This window comes from Micropterus salmoides, unplaced genomic scaffold (assembly GCF_014851395.1).
Source record: "Micropterus salmoides isolate LMB-PRFRI ecotype aquatic unplaced genomic scaffold, ASM1485139v1 Ms_hic_scaffold_3, whole genome shotgun sequence".
NCBI lineage: Eukaryota > Metazoa > Chordata > Actinopteri > Centrarchiformes > Centrarchidae > Micropterus > Micropterus salmoides.
The window spans coordinates 11,424,534-11,446,298 of NW_024042261.1; the positions used below are offsets into that span (position 1 = coordinate 11,424,534).

Sequence of the window (21,765 nt, forward strand, 5' to 3'; positions counted from 1 at the left end):
TAGATAAAAGGGTCAGACCCAATAATCTACCTACGTAACACATACTACGGATCTGCTGTGCACAGCCACACGTGAGAGAAGACAACAAACACCGGCAGCTGTTCCATTCATTATAAACTTTGGCTTTAAAACTTCATACAACAAGACCCACACAAAATAAGCACCGAACCCAAAATAGATTAGTGACCTGAGGTTATTAATGGCATTTAACAATACATGTCAGTGCTCTGTGAACAACAGACTACAGGTTTATTGTTGATGATGTAAAGTTACAGTTTTATTTAGTTAACGTTACACTGGGTTTGAGAGACTGGGGGTTTTAATTGCTAATTTGTCCTCTTTGAATCAAAAAGTTTTCCTTGTGAGTCACAAAGTTTTACAAGTTAAATAGTTTTGCAAGTCAAAAGGTTTTCTTTGCGAGTCAGAAAGTTTTGCAGGTTAAACTGTTTTGCATGTTTAAAAGTTTTGCGAGTCAAAAATGTCCTAAATAACAGTTTCTATTAGTAGATTTGACTGACCAATCATGGATTTGCATCAGATATCTTAAATTATAATGGTATGTTTCATCATATAGGAACTCAGTTACTGCTTAGCCACAAGAGAGAGAATGCTGAGACAGCCACAGACAAAGGAGATGACTGGGGAAAGTAGACGAGAAACCAGAGCCAGGTTAAAGACACAGACAACGGGGCTCAGGTACAGGACACAAACAATCCAACTACCAAGAGGCACAGGGAAACTGAGGCCCCATCCACATTACTCTGTTTTAGTTTACAGAAAGAGAATTAAAAAGAATAAGATCTCCGTCCTAACCAGTGTTTTAGCTGCGTATTAGACGTGATCCCCGTCTACATTAAAACGACTGAAAACGCACAGCTAGTGCTCGCGCCAGGGTGCAAAGAGAAAGTTACTTGCAGTGTATATATTTTCAGCAAGACACTCCTTCATCTAATGCAATCAATGAACACGGCAATGTAACTGCACAGACTGTTCAAGTGCGGAGTTGTTGTTAATGTTGGCTAACACAGCTAAAGTTATAACTATAATGCTAATGTTACACCTGATGTGAAAGCAACTGAGCAAACGTTGAAATTGTTTGGCCAATGTTTATGTAAAATTCAGTTATAATATGGTGATTTTTGAAGTGGTTTAAGGTAAGATGTGGAAAAATGATGTGTGGTTGTGAGTAACTTATACCATCCAAATATGATGGCGTAACAGAGGTAAGCTAACCTCAACGTATTTCGGTAAGGTTAAAGCTAACGTTTTAGTAACCAATAACTTACATTATTGTTTCATCATATAGGCCCTCAGTTACTGCTAAGCAGAAGAGAGAGAATGCAGAGATAGCCACAGACAAAGCAGATGACTGGGGAAAGGATAAGAAATGCAGTGAGCCAAGTTTAAGACACAGACAACGAAGGGGCTCAGGCACAGGAGACAGTCAATGCAACAACGAAGAGGCACAGGGAAACTGAGGAAGAGCATGTCATCGTGGTATTAGAGCCAGTGAATGTTGAAGAAATCAGGAGTGAGAGTGAGATCCGGCAAAGAGGAAGGAAAAGATAGAGAGATCCTGATAACTAGAAGAAGAATATACAACACAGGGCAAAGCTATGTGGATTCAAAAAACATTTATATTCCAACTCGGAAGTCAGGGTAAAAGACTGTGCTTACTACAAATGCAATCAGAATTCCCCTCAGTCAGAGAGGGAAGTGATTTTTGATAAATTCTGGGGAATTAAAAATATAGTATAGTCAACACACTGCAATTCAGGGGAAATACGCAATAGATTACACAATGAAAGCCTGTAATACTTCTGGAAATCTCCTGCCCTTAAAAAAAAGTGAGCTGTGATGCTGGGGTAGAGGGTAGGAGGGGTCATTGAAAGAATACTTAATTTATAAATGGGGAACCCATCATTTTATAAAGAATAAAAATACAATCATTAAACACATTATAGATTAGCTTATTAAAAAAGAATACAACATGTATAACTGTTATTATAAATGACTTACAAATGTGTATTAATGTATGAACAATGCTTTATAAATGATGAATTAAGAGTTTACAAATAATTATACTTATGATTCATAGTTTGTAATTAATAAAGAATAAAAAAATTATAACTGTGTTTATGAATGAATTACTAATGTGTATAAATATAGCAACAATGCTTCATAATTCCATATTTAAAACTGTTGCTTGTGTAGTAGTATTACCGAAATAAGTTTTATTTAAAATTTATATTTAATTATTTTTTATTTGTATTTAAATCTGAGCTTTCATAGGGATCAATATGACATGTGCATCACTTTTGACATGTGAAAATGAAGGAGTACATATTTTATCTGACTAAGTTTGTTTGATTTCATGATTTAATTAATTTACATTGCATGATAAAATGTGCTTAATTTTAGAGAGTGCAGTGCTGTAATATGGGACAGGGGTTTCCTGTGTTAAGGATAACCATATATGGAATGTGCTCTGGAGAAAGCAGGAAGATGGATAAGCACTATCTGTAAGCCATTCACAGAGATCCTAATTATGTCTTGATTGAATGGAGACCTTGGATTGGCAAATCAAAACATCTGAGGCCAGAACACACCCTGTCTATTTCTTTATTTAAGCAGCAGATGTTAGGCTCCTGCACTCTTGTAAGAACACCCAGAGATTGTCTTGTGGAATGCTGTGACAGCTTGTCTTCTAGTGTAAGACCTTGCTATATCTGCACAACCTGAAGTATATTTTAGATAAAATTTTAATTTCCTTTGGGCCTGTAGCTCAAAGGTACATAGAGAAAGAACTGCTGCATTGTTTCTTCGTCCTCCTGAGCTCGGTGAGTAATTTCCATACTGCCACACATTAGCACAGTGTCACAATCTCATCACTGATTAATAGTCGTAACTGGTTAAAAGGAGTTTAATAAATATATCAAAGGCAACTGTTTGCTGTAACTTATTTATTTCTTCAAGGAAATATGCAATTTCCAACACAGTAACTAGCACTGTAAAATATGCTGTGTGCATTATAGAGCTATTTAATTTCACAGTAACGGTCATTTATAAGAAAAAGGGATCTGTTTCAGGGTCATAATAAAACTAATTATCTTATCGATGTGTACATGTTTCTTGTGTGAATCAGTAAGCTGCATCTTTCCATGATACATCATTTGCTCTAATGCCACGTCATAATACTGTCATAGTCTCTGCTCCTCTTCAGCCACTGCCATTGCGATTTTCCAGATGCCCTCAGACTTTCCCTCTTTTCTATATCACCTGACTGTCCCACCCATTTACATACCTGTTCCCAATTATCTTATCAACCCTGGAGTTACCAGACTTCCCTGCTTCAGCTGTTAAAGATGGATTATGTTCCTAAATAAGAATAATGAGTAATCTGAATGAAAATAAATCATAATACTACTTACTATTATCAGCTGATTATCAGCCTCACATGTTCAGTGAAAAACCCACTCCAAGTCATCAATTGATGACTGTGGCTCAGGAGGTAGAGGCGGTGGCCTTTTAATCGAAAGACCAGCAGTTCAATCCCCGGTTCCTCCAGGCCGCATGTCAGAGTGTCCTTGGGCAAGATACTGAACCCCGAATTGCCCCTGGTGGCTTTTCCACCAGTGTATGAATGTGTGTAAATGGTGAATGTGATGTAGCGTAAAAGCGCTTTGAGTGGTCTCAAAGACTAGACAGGCCCTGTACAAAAATGGAGCATTTAAATACATCAAGATCAATTGGCATTTGTTGGATTGGTTATCATTCATTTCATTTGTGTGCTAAATCAGTGCATTTAAATATACTGTATCACTTAACCAATTGTCTTTTAGTTAAATATTATGAATTTGCGAGTACACAGCAATATGATGTTGTTGTCATATAGTCATATATTATTCTCATGTAGAAAGGATGGGCTAACTGCTGTGTACTAACTCAAGGTTACCCTGTATTCCCTGCGTGTGCTACATACCACATTTGTACTCAGTGTTAATGAAGAGAAGAAGACTATTAACATAATTAACATACCACTTGATAAAATATTTTAAGATTTCATCCTGACTTGTTCCACTGCGGTTGCAGCTGAAATAAAGTTGTTTTTAACACAACAGCATTAGGCTACGTTCATACAGCGAGAACTGCAGCCTCGTGATTTTAGGTAATTAACAGGCCAGTTTCTGAGAAGTGATTTCACATATTTAGATAAAAAGACATTTTTAGACAAAAAATACGGAACCAGGGTGGGGGTTAATAAACCGAGAAAAAATTCCTAGATGAAAGTGACACATTTACAAGAACAAACTCTGAAATTAAAGTCACAAAAAATCTAAATCACTCTGGTGTTTTCTTCTGAATACACCCAATCCAGGGCAAAGTCTCATCGGGTGCATGATAATATAGTGATTGTGGGTTAAACTCACGATATTTCCTCACTGCTAAATATAACATTCTACTGCATGCATAATACACGGTGTGTGTGATGTTGCAGCCTTGCAAAGTGAAGTTTCTCTCTAGTTTTTTACTTATAGATTATTCTTGGAAATTCAGTGTTTTCTCAAATTATTAGCCTACCCGCGTCCTCTGGTTTCCTTTTTTTTATTACAATGGACCTTATGTGCAGTTGTATCTTTAAGTCTTAATCATATTACACATAAAAGAGGAATCAATAAAATGCTAAATAGAGAATTACAATCAAGAACACTGAAGATAATTACAAATTTACTCAATGCAATGCCAACAAGCCTCCCTGGCTTTGTCGACTGCCACAATATTAGATTTAGCTGCTAACGAGTCTCCTCAATTCCTGACACAATCAACGTGCATTCTTCTGGGGAAAATACGGAGCATGCGCTATTGCAGAAAAATTCTTCCTACACGGCCGAACACACTCCTTTTATGCGAACACGCACCAACTCCAATTAAGTTAACACCGACTCAAGTAACCAACATCTTATTCACATATGTGAATGACAGTATGTATGTATGTGCAAACGAAGTATTCAATTTTGCCTGGGTGGCTTCTTATAGAAACTCACCACATGACCTGCCCCCACATAGCAAAAGGTGGGGTGTTACATGACCAGTCTCTATAATAGACTTGAAGATAGTAATTAACCTGAAATAAACGCATTCATATTAAACAAAATTTGGGTTGGTGACACCACGTCACAGGCCATGGAAGCCATAGAAGTCGGGGTAAATTTATGAATAAAAGTGTAAAAGTTCTGTCGCAAAACAATGTTACAAATCCGCGTTTTTTTAAAGTGGGTATACGGAATTCTTTTGCCTTTTTTAGTGGGTATACGGTGTGTAACTGGGTATCATGGACTGTGACACAGTGAAATAATAAAAGCAGAAAGACAGGTTAACTTTGTTGGTTTTGTTTGTGATGAAAATCAGCAGACTTTTGGTTATGGATACTATGTTACAAGATTTACTTTTTTGCCTGAAGCTGATGTTGTAGATATATGTATTTTGTTATTCTCACTTTATTGTTGTAGATGTGAAACAGTAATTCATCAGCAGTACTTTTGTCTAGATTGACACGACATACACTCTCCTCTTCATCAGATCTTCAGAGCATCAGTCCTTCTCACAAGTAACTGAACTTTTAATATTATCAGATGATCAGCAGAACATGTTGTCATCAGTTAAAAAGCCTTCTTCAATTCATCAAAGACAAGTGGAATTTGCTGGATTGGTTATCTTTCATTTCATTTGTGTTCTGTATCATTTAATTTGAATATTTTAAATCACCTAACCAATGATCTTTTTAAAGATTATAAATTTGTGAGTACACAGCAATATGATGGTTGTTGTCATACAGCGTGTTCTCATGTAGCTGTGCACGAACTTAGCCCGATCATCAGGAAACCATACCTGTTAAGACTTGCAGTCCTGTAGAATACATACTGTACTCTACAACAGGAAGAGCAGATTTTTTAAAGGAATTTAGTTGTGTGTCTTCTTGTTTTGAGTTGTATAAGTTTTCCTGTTTATAATTTCTTTCAAAATTGTAATCCATCAAATAACCAGATAGATGTGCAAAGGCTTGTGAGGTTTTGTGGAGGTAACTGGGGAGGTATTGTTCAATGTATAGAAATGTATTAAATTCTTCTGTTGGAGGAAAACTGTCTACCCGCAACACTGAGTTTATGACTTAAGTTCATTCTCTTAAGTCAGATGGAAGTAATATGTATAAGTAATATAGTTTAGCCAGATCGGAATATACATGGTACTACAAATGTTCAGTCAGATTTGATCTCTTTTTCAACCTGCTGTTTGCAGCCCCGGGGAATGAAAACAAGCACTGAGTGTTTCCCTCAGTCTCACAAATGGCTCAGTCATTTTGTTGTTCTTACTAAAGTCCCTCCCACATATTGTCCTTACCTTTTTCACTGAAAAACGTCCCCCTGCTCTTGCTCTCATTTAAATCCACTCTTCTCTCCTGTCAAGCTGTTTTCCTGGTGGATTGCCTGTTTGGGATACTGCTGTGCCAGAGTGTAATAATACAAGCAGAAAACAACTTTCAGGTAAACATGTAACTTGTTTTTTTTTTGTTGGCTTTGTTTGTGATGAAAATCTGCAGACTTTTTGTAATGCATACTATTACCGGATTTACTTTTTGTCTCTGAAGCGTTGATCTGTTGTTGTTCTCACTTTATTGTTGTAGATGTGTAACATAAACAGGAAGCCATCTGTAGTACTTTATTTTTTGTTTTAATGTCTGTCAGCTCTCTTTCTATTCCCACAGGACAGCCAGACTGACACAGCATATATCCATCCAAGAACAATTGTTAAACCTCATGTGCTAACAGACCACTTTCCTCTTCATCTGATTTTCAGAGCATCAGTTCTTCTCACCATGTCCACCAAGCCCACACCATCCCAACATGAGGGGGACTACATGACCCTGATGAGAGGCTTGAGAGAGCTGGACTTCCGGGGTCCTTGTGTTCCCAGTGACCCTGGTGCTGATAGGAGACCATGCCTTTCCTTTAGCAATGAACAGCCAAGGCCAGGTCCTGATGGCTGCCTCTCTGTACGGCAGTGGAAGGATCGTGGTCCTGGGTCATGAGGGCTACCTGACCGCCTTTCCTGCTCTGCTAGAGAACGCTGTGACCTGGCTGAGAGGAGATGGATCTGAAAACTTGTCTGTGGGGGTCCACAAAAACATCAAGGCAGTCTCTGATAATCTCATCAAATCCAGCTTCCAAGTAGAAGTTGTGGGGGCCTTTAGTGGCAACGTGGGGGTGTATGTGACTGATGCCTACAGCGTGGGTGCAGACGTAAAGGACCTGGTGGCATTTCTGAAAGCTGGAGGAGGAGTGCTGATAGCAGGGCAGGCATGGAACTGGGCTGCAAATCACCCCAAGGAGAACACGCTGCTTCAGTTTGAAGGCAACAAGGTTTCTGGTGTGGCAGGGATCTACTTCTCTGAGCGCTATGGAAAAGTAGAGTGCCTTCCTGTCTACCCTCAGATCCCATCTTCCTGGATGGCTATAGTGTGAGTATATACTTTTTCTTTACACATTTGGTTCATGTTGTGTAATGGCAGCATATCAGTCAATATTCAAACTTCAAGAAAAGTAACAAGCAAAGATGAGTCTATAAGAATTCTAGCATCTCTGGTAGGTTGTATGTAGCCATACCAGTGACTTGCTCTATCATGCTGATGTAAAACCAATGATCAACATCTCAGTTAAAGATTTTAGTTTCCTACCTAACAAATAGTTGTGCCTAATAGGAATGTCATTAATTTTTCAGGTTTTAGGTCATAAACTAAAACATTAACAAATTATGGTGTTTCTGCCGTTGCTTTACGTCATCAAACCATGGTTATGTTGTGCGATCATGTGCAGTAGATGCTTGTACAGGAAGTAGGCCCATAGTAGTTTATTGTTCCAAAACTGGCTTCACTGCTCTCCATTCAAACCAGCGGGGTGGCTTCGTCCTGTCAATGCGAAAAAGAGCTTCAAAACGGCTCTTCAGAAACCATAGACAGTATATTACTGGACAAAGCCACCCTGCTGGCAGCCATCACTGATGGCCGAATATTTTTTTTTAGATTGCCAAGAGTTTATAATCTAAGCAATATGGTTATATCTGACATGTGTGACAGGCTATCTCAGGATTTTGACGTCATTCTTGGGCCTACATGGAACCCTCCATGCAGGCTTTGGTCGGCCTCACTGTTTACCCCCTCGTCAGAAACCAATGGGTGACGTCACGGACACTATGTCCATTGTTTTATACAGTCTATGCTATTCATCCATATGAATGGATGATTACATGTCAGCCGTAAGACTGACAAAATCAGCCTTCTAGGTCAGCCTTGACTTTCTCCTTAGCAGTGTTGTACTTATCACTGACCATTTCCTTCAGCACCTTTCTAGAGGGCAGGTTGTAGTTTGGATCCAGCTTACTGACAAAGGCCCTGAAGCCCTCGTCTTCCACAATAGTGAAGGGCTTTAAATCTTTCATCACCATATTCACCAAAGCCTCATCCAACTTCATCGGTTTGCCTTTTGAAAGAACATTAAAACCTGTTGGACAGAATTATTGAAACTGAGCAAATGTAGCTTGAAATAGTGCCTAGGGTGGTGCATTATCACTATAGGCTATTATAGTGTATAGTATTAAGCTGGATGTACAAAAGCATTGCCCAAATACAATGAACCCAATGAGCGCAGCATTGGCAGAATATAATGAATACAATGAGCTCAGTTTTGTAAAGGTTCTGCTCAATCTGCAGTCACATTTCATTCAAATAATATTTATTCAAATAATTCCATCCATCCATCCATCGTCAACCGCTTATCCTGCGTACAGGGTCGTGGGGGGCTGGAACCAATCCCAGCTGACATCAGGGTACACCCTGGACAGGTTGCCAGTCCATCGCAGGGCTATTCAAATAATTATGTTAACTAAAATAACTATTACGTAAAACACAATTATGGAATCCTTACTGGTTATTGCTTAGATGAACAGATATAAAACATTTTTATTCAATACATGGCCCGTTTTGACCACCAGCTGTATTGTAATATTCAAATATTTAAAGTGTTATTGTGATTTGGACATTGAGTTGTAGATGCATTACCAGGTCAGCATTTTGAAATCGAAATCTGAGGACTTTCTTATTGAACACATTGGGATTTAATCTAAATTATCTTTCAAACAATGCATACCTTTCTTAGATGGCCCAGCACCAGCAGCAGGCCTATGTACTGGGGGAATGTTATCACCCTCTGTACCCTCTAAATGGCAGGATGAGAACTCAAATTTAATGGTGCATCATGGAGGATGTATTGTTGCAGTAGGCAAGTTGCCTAGCACAAATCATACACCTCACTTTATTTGGGATTTAAATGGAAATGTTGTCACACATGAGATTGGGATCAGGATTTGTTGTGAATTATTTTGGAGCATTATAGCCCAAATTGTTATCATTAATTATTAGAGCAATGGTGGTCTACATTGTCATCATTTAAAGTGTAATTTTATAGTGTAAAGTTAGGATCACAGTGCTAAAACTCTATAGCTCTGAGTGTATGTGCTCCTTTTTGTATCTAACTGCCCAGACAAGATAGCATCAAAAACACGTGCTGACAAGGAAAATATAGAAGCAGATTTTGTGAAAATTGTATTACAAAACATACATCAATATAGTCCATCACAGTAAGACTGTCCTGTTTCTAGCACGGAGCAAAAACAACACCAGTTTATTCCACAAAAGTCAGGTTATGGATGAAATGGCATGATCAAGCGGTGGGCATGCAAAGCACAGAGAGGAGGAGCAGGCAGTCAGGGAATTTCCCAGACTCAGGTGCAGTAGGAAAGAGAGCCAAGAGATGATATGAAGCCAAGAAACACAGCTATAAAAGGAGGTCCAAAAGGAGGTGAAAGTCAGTCGTTACATGGTTCTCATGTCGACTTGGCTCTATTTTGCACCGATCTCTGACACATTCCGGTGGAACTTTTGTATTCTAATTGGTGTCTGTTTTTGCTGATAAAAAAAATGTTGGTAAAAGTTCAAGTTTTCTTATCTGTCCCAAGTCTTGAATTTTTACACGACAGATTCTTCATCTTAATCTACACTACCTTACTCTTACCTATCTTGTGCTATCTGTCGCTATCACTATATATATGTCACTACTAGATGTGTGGTTTGTTCCAAACACCGCCAATCAAGTGTAGAATTGACAGGTATGCCACCTGCCGAAACACTGTACTGAACTAACTGAAGCTTCAATTAACCATAGTCATTTGACAGTGATGCTTTAAACAACGATTTGGAGCAGTGTTTCGAAAGATTTGTGCTTCATGATCTGGCTTGAAACATCAATATCGAGTGTCCCATCCCTACTATGAGTTCGTGTGAGTTATTTATTTTCCTTAACTCCTTTTATTGGTTTGGTCGTTTTTTGTTGTTTTATATGTGTACTGCATTAAACTTGGTTACGGACTTACCCGATACCTTCGCTTTTCTGTTTTCCGTCCAAAAACAGCGGTCCTTTGTGTCAACAGAGACTGTCTGGCGGGCCGCCATCTTGGTGATGTCGGCTTAGCCAAAAGTTTAGTTTCTGTTGTCAGATTGAAGTAGAGAAGAAGAGTTTGCTTTGGCGGAGGCGGTCTTTATCGGCCTCTGCTGGCGACCCGTAGGAGCTACACAGACATGCAAGAGGTCAATCAATTCGTCTCTTCAGAATGAAGAGAAAGAGCCCTGTAGGATGTTCTGTTCTCAAGCTGTCGCCTGCATAGAGTGCTTTTGCTCATATATATTTACTTTTTTTTATCAATATTTCAATGTTGTTTTCAATATACGTGGTCGTATGGAGAGAAATGATCTTTTGAAGATAACTCCCAATAAAAGTGAACATATAATCAGTAAATATGGCCAAAACATGGACATTCGCCTGGTATATTTTTGAAAGATTGTGTAATAACTGTTGTAAATCAGTTTCTTTTCATCAAATTTACAGTTACAGTTGTATTCCAGGTGTATTAGAAGATATTCAGGTGCATTATAATCTAACTTATGGTTGGTTTTGATGGTTTATTACATTAAAATATAGCTAGAAGATATCATATAGATAAATATCATGTTTTTTATGTATTTCATCTCCATGTAGTCTGTAATGGTAAAATAAATATGTTAATGTACAGTGGATTTATAATCCTTAGCTTCTGACCTTTCAAAGGAGACCAGGATTATGCATCTAGGCCTAATGGTAGAGGAGATATTACTGATTTATTTTGGGCATGTTATTTTAGGCATTTTTCCTGGAAATAGGAGCCAGGGTCCATGTTAATGGAATTATATAATATACTGTATCTGTTATACTTGACATCGATCTTTTCTCTTCCTCTTCACTCTTTCAAATGCAGAACTGGTAAGGATTTTAAGGATGACCTGGAGTTCTTACTCCAGGGGGTTTCAGAGTTTGACCTCAACACTAGAGCACTACCTTCTGAGGTTCTGGTCCATGGACCACTAGCCTTTCCCATCGAGACCACAGACGATGGACGGGCATTCCTGGCAGGAGCCTACTATGGGCAGGGACGAGTCATTGTGGTTACACATGAAGAATTTATGGGATACGAGGTAGAGTTTAAATTAAAGTTAAGTTTTAGAATGATTTACTACATAAGTCAAATTAAGCACATAATGAGGTTTTGCTCAATTGGCACGTTTTATACCTAAACTATATGTGCAAATTGTCATTATGTGCTTTTCTAAATTTTCTAAAACCAGTCTTTGATGTAAATGATTACTTTACCTATTTATTTGTTACTATTCTAACCGCCAGCAGTGGACCTTGTGTGTTAAATAATGAGACGTGTGCTGATCTGTCAAATCTTATTATGTGATTAACAAACTACTGCCCTTATCACAGACATTTGCTCCATTTTGGAACAATGCCATTCATTGGTTGGATGAAGGCCGGCAGGGGATCGTTGGTGTAGTGCACGATCCAGCACTCCAAGTTCTCAGCAAGTCAGGGTTACAGTGTGAGAAGACAGACTTCAGAGAAGACCTGAGTGTATTTGTGTGCACGGCGTACAGCGATAATCATGTGGAGGAAATCCAACACTTTGTGGCAGAGGGAGGAGGCCTGCTGATTGGTGGACATGCCTGGTACTGGGCACAGACGCACCACGGGCAAAACCCAATGATAGATTTCTCAGGTATGATAATACACCACAAGAGTTTTATTATATACTTCCCAGTTCATCCCATTATAAACCCAAAACATAATGCATGCTAAGCAAATTCCAGAAACTACTGTCCAAGCACACATGCTGCTGTGATAATGTCCTAGGTGACGACTCATAATAATAATATTATTATTATACATTTTACTTTTTAAGCGCCTTTCAAGTCACTTAAGGACACTAAAACAAAATCCAGGTAATACAGTATATACATATTAGAAGTAGCAGGAATATTGTAACAAAATAAACAAATACATTGATAATATACTGTGCATGTTATTAAACACCGAATAAATCAATAATATGCATATTACGAAGCACGAGGAAAGGCTAATCTATACATGTGAGTTTTGATTTAATTAAACCAACATATGTACACCAAGGAGAAGGGCGTTACGGTTGTCTAATCGGGATGTGACAAAGGTGTGGATGAGTCTTTGTTGTCTTAGTAATATGTTTGATATGTTTGTCACTACATCAAGATGTTTGACCTCAGCAGCAGAGAATGTAATAAAACCAGGGGTTGACAAGTTTAGATGACATTTTGAGAGCAAAGAGGAGAGCCTCAGATGTATCCTGATTAAGTTTAAGATAATTGCAGACTATCCAATAGTTATTATATTTTTGCAGTCTGTGTGTCCAAAGGCTTGGTGTGTATGTTCTTACATGTTGTCTATTTTCTGTTTTAATTTCTACAGATAAATCAAAAACTGTAAATTAAAACACAAAAGACAACCATGTCATCTATAATGACTGTATGAGGTTATACTAACAGGGTTTTCCTAGAAATTAAATTTGTGGAGAGCATCAAAACTGACTAACTTACTTTATCCAGATCTAATGGTTGTAGTTCGTCCCCAGTGGACTCCTTTAGCAGGTTTAGTCCTTAAGCTTTTATTAGCTGCTCTAGCTTGTTCAGCTATTTGTTCAGATACGGTAATAATAATGGTAAATATGATGTGAAATCCCTCACCCTGACAGCAGGCAGGAATGCTAGGAGATAGGGCAGACAAGAGATTCTGGTAAATATGCGTGCAAAGACGGAATGTACTGTATATGGGGTTGTGGTGATGTGTGCTAAATTCATGTTCTCATAATCCAACTCAGTCCCAGTCAGATCACAGTAGTTTGCTGGAATGTCTTTCAGGGAACAAGATCCTGAACAAAATGGGCTTAAGCCTGTTGGGGACAACAATCAAAGGAGGTTTATACAAGGCCCCTGTGCCCAGCCAGGCCATCAAAGATACCTACCACTTCCGCAACCTTCTGTACTGCTTCGCTGGCCATATAATCAATGGCAAAGAACTTAGCAAGGATGAGGAGGAATGTCTTAAAAAGCTGGGTGGGGACTGTGCCAAGTACTTGCACATGAAGGCTCATGACTGCTCCTCCTATATGCAGATTGTGTCCACCCTCACTGACATCTTAATGAAGTCAGACATGCCTCAGGTGAGTTGACAAGATACTGTAACATGAATGCTTTAGAAAACATTCCAGTAGAACAGCACAAGGCTAACAACCAATCAGATGTATTAGAGCAACATCTTTTATATTCCTTATTTATTTTTTTTGTAGGTGTGTGACAGCTGCCCTGCAAAGACTCCCAAAGACCACCTACTCCTCAGTGTGGCAGCAGAGGTATACAATGTTTGCCTAGATCCTGACAGCCTCCTGCCCTACATCATCAAGGATAACCCATTGCTGCCAGTTGTTTACAACCACAGGATCAAGATTAATGTTAACACAGCAGGTCAGACCTTGTTGTAGACAAATATGTGAACTATTCATGAATTATGTTTTGTACTTTTACATTGTATAAATCTATGTAAATTAGGGCTGCAACTAACGACTATTTTGATAGTCGATTACTCTATCAATTATTGAAACTGTCACAAACTGGCTCAGGAACTGTGACAAAGAGGTCCACGCAAGGTACATAGCTAAAACAAGTATAATTTATTCAAACTCAAATAAACGCAAGTGCAAAAGAAGATACCACAACATGGATGTAACCTGCTGGAAGGGAGAGACCGAACTGAAAACATGGGCCACCTCTTATAGCCCATGTCAGCTGACGACCATCCCAATTCAGCCAATTGCCTGCTGAGGTTGGCAGGACAATCTCCAAACAGTGGGAGGGGAATCTCAAAACAAATAATTGACTATTTGGATTATGAATCACAAAATGACACAATGCCTCTTATTTAGCTATCACCTTTTAAATTAAACTTGAGGTTGGTTTAGGAATGTGCTAATTAACAGTCAAGACAATAAAATGAATACTGCTTTCAAAAATACTACTTTTATAAACGTTTCTTTTGCAGCAACAGAAAGCTCTTTCATGTACCAAACATGTACTGTATATACAGTAAGAAACAATTGTGTGTGCGCCCTGATCTGAACAGCTGATCTGCTGTCTAGTGGTGGAGCAGTTTACACGACGGTGCTGCAACACACCGGGACAAACTGACATCATATTTATACTAAGGAATAACTTCATATGTCACATCCGCCAAACTTAGAAAGGAGTAATAATAACGATTTTGTAGTAGACAGCGTTCCATAAAGTTTATATTGTTTCTCCTAACTCAACAGGGAGTCTGGGGTTGATTAGCCGCCACCTCACGCATAGACAGGAGAACTGTTTCCTTTTCTCTTTTTATTTAGAAAGTATGAAACTGTGATTTATCTTACGCAATCGGCAGCAACACGTTGTCCAGCTGTAAATGTCGCTATGAGCAATGCATCATTTATCTTTGTAAAGTTATGGCACATCTGAAAGCAAACAGGACCATTGTGTATCATAATTATTTGCTACACTAACAACTATTAACAATTCATTGACCAAGGGAAAATGTATAGAAAAACAATATAGCTCAACACGTGAAGTACTCTTCAATATCCATAGAGTCGACGTTTCGTGCCTCCTCTCCAGATGCTCCGGCATAACTGACATGCTCCCAGGCCAGGAGAGCTGGCTTTGCAAATGCTGCAGTCCACAACCTTTTTGGCTGAGTGAAGAGTCAAATGCTCCCACACTCCTTGTGCAGGTGTTAATGCTATCGCTGATGTTGTGTTGTTTTATTAACTTTACTGTTCACATCACTTTACTCCGTTAAGCTGACGGTGTCCCGATGATGTCATGAACGAATTGATTATTAAATTTGTTGGCAACGAACAATTTTTGTTGACTAAGTCAATTATTTGTTGCACCCCTAATGTAAATATGACTGAGTTTTGTGTGTGTGTGTGTGTGTCAGGAGGGAAAGAGTGGATCAGTACAGGACTCTACCTCTCTCCTGGTATGAAGACCTACATGACCATACCAGCAGAGATAGTCAACAAGGAATGGAAGGTATAGTCCACAAAATTGAGTTCATTGTGTTTCTGTTAACGTTGTGCCCCCAATGAAGGGCCAGGCCACAACATGCAAGCCTCATTCCCCTACAGCAAATAGGCCCACCCCTAACACGTTTCCGTTCCCGCTCCCAGTGCAGTCCAGACCTCAATGCAACTGAACTCAGAGGCAGACAGTGCAAGTCATTCAGTCCTCTCAGGTCATTCATACTTGAATGAACTGCAGTCATCATCATATCCAGCTTTGCATCCTTTTATTTATAGTAAAATCAACACTTAATCAGTAACACAATTCCATGTCTTCCCCAGATCCAGATAGGATGTCAAACAGACCATCTCAACGCTGCAGAGTTGAAGAGAGCACCATGTGTTCATGAGCGATTTCCTGTTACCTCAGAGCTGATGCAGGTGTGGAACCTGTGGGGTGGACTCATCTACCTGGTAGCCCCACCCAAAACGCAAGTGTACGGGGTAGAGGTCACAGTGCAGATGGCTGTACCTGCGCCGTACTATAGCTCAGGTGAGTCTGTGATGGTGTGGTATGTGCCTGCTGATACGTTTATTCTCAGGGGGGTAAATAGAAGGTGTGTAGTGATTTTTGTCCATTATAGTAGGGGATAATATGGTTGTTTTGGGATTCAGGGCAGTGTAAGTAAGAAGTTGTAATGCAATATCATTAGTTCTCACCAAATGTCAGTTGTGATGGACAATTCAAGTGAAATAGTTTCAGTTTAGCAGGAGTCCCTTTACAAAGTTGCACAATAATTCTTTGATGTGATTTGAATCCCTCCCTTTTTTTTTTCAGGTGTGACATCTGCAGCTGATTGGTTGTTGTTGCGCACAGCCCCTGCACCCTGGGCAGAGTTGGAGTTTGACAACATCATCCTTACTGTACCATCAGAAGTTATTCGGGACCTAGAGCGCCCTGATGAGCTGGCGGCACTCTGGGATGACATCATGAGGGGCATTGCAGATCTTGCTGCCATCCCACACAAATTTCCCCGCAAAGAACGTTTTGTTACTGATGTGCAGATTTCCCATGGTAAGTATGTTTGACTTTGACTGTTTTGAAAGTCCCAGAGAGATGGAGCCTGTCCCGGCTCACACTGGGTGAGAGGTAGGATGCACCATGGACAGATCACCAGTCTATCACAGAGCTAATACAAAAAGACAGACAATTATTCACATTCACACCTACGAGCAATTTAGAGTTTCCCCAAATCTGCATTTCCATGTTAACGCCAAGGGGGAACTGCTCAGTGCTAACTGCTGTCCATGGAATGTACAGTATATTGAAAATAAATTACCAGGACTCTCAGGGACATCAGATGACATCAGGTACATACTGCATTATGACAGTGTTTTGAGTTTAAAAAAATGCAACACTACTTTAAAATTACTAATTGAATAATGAGTTTTGTAACATCACATGCTAATATGACACTTTTGATTTGTGCATTGATCTAATTGCATGCATATGCACTACAATGTGATGTTTCTCTACCATAGATATGAAACCCTTAATATCTGTTTCTCTATTCAGGTTGGATGCATTCAGGTTATCCTATCATGGCACACAAGCCCACAGCAGCTGAGCTTGTCAGCATTGACCTTGCTAAGAGTAAAGGCCTGTGGGGCCCCATACATGAGCTTGGACACAACCAACAGAGAAGCTGCTGGGAGTTCCCACCACACACCACAGAGTGTACATGCAACCTGTGGTCAGTGTATGTGCATGAAGAGGTGCTGAGGATCAACAGGGAACAGGTGGAGTAAATTAGTTTAATTTAGTTGATAAAACCAGACTCCAATGACGAAAACAGCCTGGTCTTAAGGTCTATAGTGACATATTTTACATCAATAGATTTTACAAAAGACTACTCTTTTTATCTTATGTTGAGAAAAGTTTTTGGCTTTTCATTTGGATTACATTATTTTACAATCACATCATTTCATCTTGGTCCAACGCAGGCTCATTCCAGATATGAATTCAGCAAATCGAAACAGTCGAGCAGAGGAGTATGTTAAGGGGGGCAAGAAACTCAGCAACTGGCAAATGTGGGTTGCCCTGGAGACATATATGCAGGTGAGAGAGAATGAATGATGTTGCACCCTGTAGAGAAACAATGTTACACTGGAGTCAGCATTTAAACAGAACTGCGCCCCTTCAGAGGCTAAAAAATTAACAAAAAAAATTCAAGAAGACTGAAAGTCTCTGGCTCCATTCAGCTCAGTGAGGCTTTAGTTGCCAATATTCACCAAACACCAAAAATGTTCTATTCTTCTTTCTATTTCTATTCTTTCCTCTACTTCTGGCTCCTTCCATGTAGCTCCAGGAAAAGTTTGGCTGGGATGCCTTTAAGAAGGTGTTTGCTGCCTACCACAAGATGTCCAACTTTCCCAATGACAACAACGGAAAGATGAACCTGTATGCAGAGACCTTCTCCCAGACTGTGGGGATGAACTTGGCTGGATTCTTCAAGGCCTGGGGCTGGCCCATCGAAACAGCCACTGAAGAGAAACTCTGCAACCTGCCTCCCTGGAGTGACCACCCCATGGTCCAGTATGACTGAACATCAGACTGCTGCTGATTAACAGTGTGGGGAGATGGGTTCACTGAGTACCAAATTAATGATATTAAGTATTTATGGGGTAATTCATTTAACTGACTTTGTTTTGTTTTTTTGTTATATTTTGAGACATGAGTTGCATAGTTGATCTGATATTTACAGTTTGAAAAACATGTTGTTAAATGCTTTAAAATCAAAATACCAAAAAATGTAAGGTAATTTAATGAAGACAAGTGCTGCCAGGTTTTCTAGATAGAAAAACTGTGAAACTGTTTTATTTGGAAATGCACCATTAATACCTGTGCTTCATATCTGCTTCAGTACACCTGTCTCAGTCTCTATGAACATATATGCATACTGATGGTATACTCATCTTACGTGGGATTATTGCCAAGTGCTTGCTCAGTATGGTCTAGACCTGCTCTATATGAAAAATGCAATTGGCATTTATTCATTTTGACACTTTTATCCAAAGCGGCTTACAATTGCTATTTACGTCAGAGGTCGCACGCCTCTGAAGCAACTAGGGGTTAAATGTCTTACTAAGGGACACAATAGTGGATGTGTTACAGTGGTGTCTCTCAGATCAAAGGCATGTGTCTGCCCCATCAACACCCCCATTGGGATAACTTTGGTGATAAATTGGCACTATATAAATAAAATTGGATTGTAATTATTATACTGGCATTGTTTTGTCTTATTCACACTCCATTCCTGTATCAAGGCAGAAAAAGGTCTCCGCAATTATCTTCCTGCATTAAATCCCAAAGGTATCTTTCTTCTGCGTAAGATCCTCTTACCATCTTTAGGTCTCTGTGTTAGGTGTCTCTGGCCAAGCTCTCTGTTTTTTCTTACTTTAAGAAATATCACAAAGGCAACTGTTTGTTGTTGTAACTTATTTGTTTGTTCAATTCTCTTCAATTTAAAACACAGTACCTAGCACTGGAACCTGTGCATTAGGGAGCTATTAAATTTCACAGTAAAAGGTGTTACAATCAGGGTCATAATAACACTTGTTCTTTTAGAGATGTGTAGATATTTCCATGGTTAACTCAGGATAATGAGTAATCTGAATGAAAATAAATAATATTACTTGTACTGTGCTGCACTTGACCTCCTGCATTCAAGTAACTGAACTTTTTCTGTTATCTGCTGAGTATTGGCTGCACATGTTGCCATCAGTTAAAACGCCTACTCGTTTTCATCAATTTTCCAGGCCGAAGTCTTAGGTGTTGCCGTTGCTTGGGGAGTAGGCGCGAAGAGATCAAAAAGTAAAAGAGAGCAAGAGCTCACGGTGCTGTGTGAGGACTTTCGGGTCTCCTCTGAGATTCTGCGTTTTAAAGGTCTTAAAGTCTATTTGCGCGTGTTTTAATCAAATACCTTTCCACAATCAACTCTTAAATATCATAAATGCTTATACAGTTCTTAGTTTTAAGCATTTGATAAAAGGAAAGGAAAAGTTATTGTTAATCGTCCGTAACAATTACAATGGTTACCAGTAAAAATATTTCATAGTGATCATAGCTATTGGGAGAACAGATTAAATACCTGGAGAATACTGATTGTTAAACATTCTTACTTAGAAAATATATAAGAACATGGAATCAGATCACACACAATAAAACACAGAGTAATATAAATTAAGCACAAGGAGAGGTAGTTCTGACAATGGCATGTAATACCTCTTTTGTTCTCTGGGGGGCCACTGGTTTCATGAACGGACCTGAAAGTCTTTCATTACTTAAGCAATGGTTATTTAAACCTTAAATTATATAACACAGGATAATATTTCTGTACCATATTATTTCTAAGAAAGTATATAGGAAGGTGTTGAAGTATGGCATTAGTTAAACATAAAATACATGCAGGAATGTAAATGAGAATTGATGAAGATAAAGAGCACTGCAAATTAACTTCTTTATGGTTCTTTCTTTTCAACATAGTTTCTAACAAGAACAACATGATAACACAACTACTCAAAATTGCAAGGAGAAGCAAGGAGCGCTGCTAAATAACTGTTAAAGATTATTTAACTAAACAGAGCAATAAGGCATCTTGGGATGAGGTCCCCCTGAGTAAAATAACTAATCTCACCTCCTCTTAGGGAGACAAAGAGAGAGATGCTGAGGTTTTTCATTTTGGCTTAAAATAATTAAATCATCACTGGTTGGGTTCCCTACAATCGTAAGATTAGCGCTTCAATCCCCTAGCGCTTCTCCTGGCTGCATGTTGAAGTGTCCTCAGGAAAGATACTGAACCCCAGATTTCCCCCGATGGCTGTTCCATCGGTGTTGGAAAGTCAGTTTCTTAAGATATCTCCCTTATTTAATGCCTTTCTAAATGAAATAGTACTAGGCTATATAAACAATCATTGAAGTGTTGCAAAATGAAGAAAGCCCTAAAACTCTATGAATAGTTATGTGATATCTATTACCTGAATGACCATTTCTGTCCTTATATCTCATTTCATTTCATTTTATTGTTTTTATTGTTGATTTTTCTTTTTTCTTTCTTTTCTTTCATTTTACTTATTCAAATTATCAAATTGTCTTTTCGGTCAGTCATTTTTGTATGTCCCTGGTGGGGGATAGATAGAAGATAGATGGATTGGCTTGGTTTCTTCACCCTCACTCCCACTGTGCAGGGCCTCAGAAATGTGGCTTTGCAAAACAGAATGGCATTGGACCAGATGCTGGCGATTCAAGGTAGAGTTTGCCACATTATTGGAACGGACTGTTGTACGTACATCCCAGATGTCTCAGACAATATAACTCATGTTGTCTCACATCTGAATGATCTGCTGCACAAAGTGAAAATACAGGACTTACAGAACATTGGGGGATGGGATACGTGGTAGTAGGCGGATGGAAGAATATGCTGATAAAAATGTTGACCCCCCTGTTCATCATTGTTGGTGCTTTCCTCCTCCTGACATGCTATGTGATTCCTTATGTTAGATCTATGATTGCTTCAGCTATTAAATCTTATACGGGCCAGCAAATACTGACTTAGCTAACTGATACAATGGAGTGGATCCCACCTTTTAGTGGGGGAGAAAATAAAATAATCTGAATCTTTTTTTTTTTCAAATATGTCTTTGCAAATACTTGAAATGTATTTGAATTTCTTACTAATTTGTAATCTTATTAATATGTATGAGTTAATCTTGCTTTACATTTTGAATTAGAAATGATTATGATTGTTATGACCCTAAGGGTCATGTGTTTGGTTTGAGTGTGTTCCTTCTCTCTCTCTGCTCTTTCAGGTAGTGACCCTTGTCCCCATGCCTCGGCTGCATGAGAGAGTGGCAGCAGCTGTGCCTGATCACCACTCAGGGCCTGGAGGTTGAGAAGGATTGCGTTTTTCACAGCACTCTCTGTTTTCCCCTTCTACCTGTTGAGAAACCAAACTCCAGTAAGCAGCTTGCTGCCAACCAGCCAGCCTAGCGGACTGTGGCAGACCATTCAACCAGTGGGTTGAACAACTGCTTGGTTTCTGTGAGTCCAGAACCATGTGTCTGGTTTAGCCTCATCAGTAGAGAGAGGACTTTTAGTTGTACCCTTGTTCAGTTAGTATTAAACGTAGCTCTTTTAGTTAGATAACCTGTGTT

At 39.1% G+C, this 21,765-nt stretch overlaps 1 pseudogene; it reads left to right on the forward strand.

Moving 5' to 3' along the window:
• The first annotated feature begins 6,855 nt into the window (after nucleotides 1-6,855).
• LOC119882761 lies at nucleotides 6,856-18,834 on the forward strand (annotated as a pseudogene).
• The last annotated feature ends 2,931 nt before the right edge of the window (nucleotides 18,835-21,765 follow it).